The following is a 4,102-nucleotide window of genomic DNA, read 5'->3' on the forward strand; positions in this document are numbered from 1 at the left end:
GGTCCCCATTGGCAAAATAAACTTTGTATGGAGGATAGTGCCGTTGCTGGCTTCAAGAGTCATTGCTTAAGCCCTAGCATAGGCGTGTACATTGGTGTACAAGCGCACTGTGCGTGTGTCTTTTTGGAAGATTTTCTGGTGATGTTGCACTGTTGACTTCCGACGGCGTGCGGCATGTTTTTGTGGGCCCATGTGATTTAGAATGGGCGCAATGTTTAGGAGTGCTGTTGATTTCGGTTGGATAAGTGCACATCTCTGGTGGCGGCGTGGTAGTGAACACGAGGCCCCAGGGAATGAAGTATTTCTTTGCGTTGATGCGTTCTAAAGAGACAGGGACCAAATTCACAGAGCTTTTCATTCGCAAGTACTCTTTACCATTGGTCGGCAGCCTTGGCTAACAGTGTGTCCTCCATGGCGATTGGCTTGAATTTTCTATTTTAAACAATTCTAGCGTTAGGGCTGTTTGTGAGTACAGGCTCTGACCTCTTGCTACTTGCTGATGGGCTCCTCTAATGTGTTATAGCTTCCTATTTGTGCGAGCAGTTGTGTGCTTGCGTTGATGGGGACTCCCGTGGTTAGATTCACAGCCTTACGTATGAGTGGGTTAAACTGATTTATCTCCTTTTTGTAGAGGTTGATATGCGTAACGTGCTATCTGAGCCTGCAGTAACGCGTTCTGTAGTGGCAGCATATATGCTCTTCATGAAGGCTGTTGGATAAGCGCTTCATCGTGTGAAGCACATGCTCGCCTTCTCTAAGAAGGTGCTGGTTTCCTCTGTCATCCTGTTATATACAAAGGCCGAAGACCCGTATTTGGCGTGTTTGGAAGATGCACTTCATTCTAGAGCATCATGGGTGGGGTGGGGACTTCCCACGCCATTCGTGGACCATAAGCAACTACGCCTTCCCCGAGGGGCACGCGTGGCTGATAGATTGCGCTGTTATGTGCACTGCATCCACAGCCTGTTTGTGTCCCAAATGTGCTTTTGATTGTTGTTAATATGTTTATTCTACGTATCAGGGTATGCTTCACTTGTCGTTGGAAAACTGCAAGATCAAGGAAGGATTCGTAAAGTCGAAGACTAGCAAACGCTGGCAATGCAAAGTTCCAACGGTACCTTGGTATTAATTAAGCATGCATCCCCTAACCTGCAAAAGAAGTATCTATTGATGTTGAGATAACAGCGTAATAAGCGTACTACGTATATAGACCCTAAGCCCTAAGTATTTTATCTGCGTTGTACGGGACCACCATACCTATGTTAATTTTCTCTTCTTCACCGCTCAACGATACATTTTAGATAAACTTTAGAAGAAGTAGGCAACTTGTGAAACTATGCGTCTTGTGCAAGACGTTCAGACAACACGGCTGCTTAGAAGTAGGGAACGCCGATTACTCGTCTAGACTTTCCTCTGCTACGAAATACTATTCCCCCATTCTGATGCGGCAGCTAGAAAATGGACAACAAAAAACGATACGTAGAGCGATTGATTTTTACGACACGGCGCACGATGTTTCCTCGAGCTCCTCCGCGGGCGATTCGGTCAGTGACCCGAGCGCGCAACCGGTCATATGCACAGGAAGGACGACGAATGACGGACGCTTGGTCGTGAGCCCCTGCTTCCTGGAAGCGCGTTATCGTTAGTCAAGGGAAACAGGGCGCGCGTACACAAAGGACCCCGCTTTGGCCGACCACCACTGGGATCTGTCTCGTTCGGCGAGCCCGCGAATATGAGCGAGCATCTTCCGACGCACTCCTCGAGCAACGACGAGGCCGCCGCCGCGGAAGATGGGGAGCCAGCGGCCCTTCCTCCGGAGTCCTCTTCTAATCCTGGTCCACCACGCGGCGTGCTGGTGGCGGCGAGGTGGAGGAGGAGGCTCGCAGCAAAACAACAACGGCCGCCCTGCCAGACGAGTCGTGTGTGCCGGCCAGGCCAGACAGCAGGGAGGCAGCGCCGTCTGTGGCCGTGGCGCGCACTCGCCGTCGCTCATTGATGCGCTCGCGCCCACTCGGAGCGCCAGGACGCACGGCCGCTGTAGCCGCCGCCGCCCGCTCGCCGCCGCTTCGTTGTTTACCCCCGGCAGGGTCGTCGTCGCCGAGAGCGCACGTGCTCCTGCTCCGGTCTGCCGGCACCGTTACTCGCGGCGGCGCCCCACGCCGGCGCGTGCCGACTTGACCTCCATCACGACTGGATGCCTCGCCACTGCCGTCTGGTGCTGCACTGAGCCGGTGAGTGTGCTCTGCTCGCTGTCCCCGCGCAGGCGCTAGTTGTTTGCTCGTCTTACTGAGTCGCCGTCGCGAAGTAATGTTTGACACTTAAAAGGTGTCTGACCGTCTTCAAGAGTGGCAACCGTTTAAAGTGCGGTTGCTAAAGAAGAAGCCCTAGTGGAAACGCAATTTATGGTGCGGAGGCTATTCCACGTGCACTGCAGAGCTGGAAGCGCGCTGCAAGAATACCTAAGTGCGTTCATTGCAATTGTACTTTCGCGTGAACAAGTGATGTGACATTCCTTGGAGCCAGGATGCACGCGAAGTAGAGTTTCTGAAATACCGAAACTTCTCTGCTTCAAAAACCGCGCGTTTTTGAAGGAAGGAAAATTTAACGCGCCTGTACGTGGCAGCCTAAGGAGTGGAACGAGAGCACGTGGTTTCTGATCCCATCGATCTCGATCGATCAAGGCTAAAGCAGTAGCGGAACAGCACGGTACGGCAGGGGCGGAGCCGACCAGAGTGGAGATCCAATGACTGCTACGAGGTATCGTGGCGGCGCACACGCAGTGCGCCCCGCCACATGTGCGCACCGACGCGCGCAGGCAGCACTCCGTGACGCTCCTTTTCTTTTATCTTACTTTGTTTAACTTACTTTTTACTACGTGTACATTTATGTCAAATTCCTTGTCTGATGCTTGCGCGGCCAGCTGCCACGAACTGGGCTTGCTGAGATTCCGCTGGTGCTTCTGAGCTGTTTTTAGCGCTTGATTGACATGGCACGGAGTCAAACCGCGAGCAGCCCAGGTGTTGCAGTTCCTTTTGGCCGCAACCGTTTGTGCGCTGCGACGCCTGCAGCTGCATTGAGAAAGACGCGACAGCTGTGACGTGCTACAGTCATGATCAGCAGCGAGAAACTCATAGTTCATTGCGCGTGAGCAAAGGAAAAGCGCGAAAAGCATGTGTCGCGTTTCAGCGCGTTTTCTTGAAGGAGGGGGGGGGGGGGGGGGGGGGCGATAAATTGATAACACGCTGTATGCCCCGACGAGCATTACCATCGTTCATCCGTGTTTCATCAACAAGGTATTCGCTGCCTGCGTCTCATGCGGAGCGCTGGCTCTAGATCAAGTGGAAAAGCGCGCGAGGGTGTAATCGTCCTACGTAAGAACCATTTCACTGAGCTATACTCGCGGACAACTTTCTGTGGCAATGAAGCGAAAGCTATGGGCGCTTCTGAAGAAACACCCAGACTTTCATCCGTGTTAGTTTAAGCTGGGAAAGAGAGTAACGTAACCGTGCACCTTATTTACAACATCTAAATAAGACAAAATACACGACTGAATGTTAAAGTTGACTTATTTAGCTTCTTTTTCCTTCCGCGTCTGGGCAGTGCGTAGATTCAGCGTCTGTCCCGAGAAACCAAAAGCGCTGGTAAACGCTGCCGGATTAGTTGGCGTCGTAGCACATGGGAAGAAGCTGCGCCCCCGTAACTTTCCCTTCGTTGCCGCAGAAAGTTGTCCGTGACTACAGCTCCTGAGTCACTCATGTGATGACAACCACCCAGTTAAAACGATGAAGGAGGAGAGGAAGAAAGGAATTCGACAAACTTAAAGCGGCTTTTGCAAGATGCCATATCCTACGAACCGTAAAAAAAAAAAAAAAAAAGTTGTAAGAAATAAAATCGCGAAAAAAAAGAAGACCACGAACAGAGCATCTTCTGTGACCTAGCTGTGATTTTTTACCAAGCGCTGTGATAGAGCCAAGCGGACAAGAAAGCGTCTTCCGATAACAGCAGAAGTAGCAAGCAGCACACCATAATGAGGAATCTCATCTTACATCATAGCACCAATGTATGCGTCATGGGTGTTGAATGTGCTCAAACGGAATTGTGG

At 51.5% G+C, this 4,102-nt stretch overlaps 1 protein-coding gene across 1 annotated transcript in view; it reads left to right on the plus strand.

Annotated features, from left to right (window-relative positions):
* Nucleotides 1-1,939: 1,939 nt before the first annotated feature.
* LOC126548503 (protein NDNF-like) overlaps nt 1,940-4,102 on the plus strand; it is a 258,010-nt gene continuing 255,847 nt past the window's right edge. The window contains exon 1 of the mRNA XM_050196718.3: nt 1,940-2,231. The gene's annotated coding sequence lies outside the window, so the exon portion shown is untranslated. The remainder of the gene's footprint in view (nt 2,232-4,102) is intronic.

This window comes from Dermacentor andersoni, chromosome 1, assembly GCF_023375885.2.
Source record: "Dermacentor andersoni chromosome 1, qqDerAnde1_hic_scaffold, whole genome shotgun sequence".
Lineage (NCBI taxonomy): Eukaryota > Metazoa > Arthropoda > Arachnida > Ixodida > Ixodidae > Dermacentor > Dermacentor andersoni.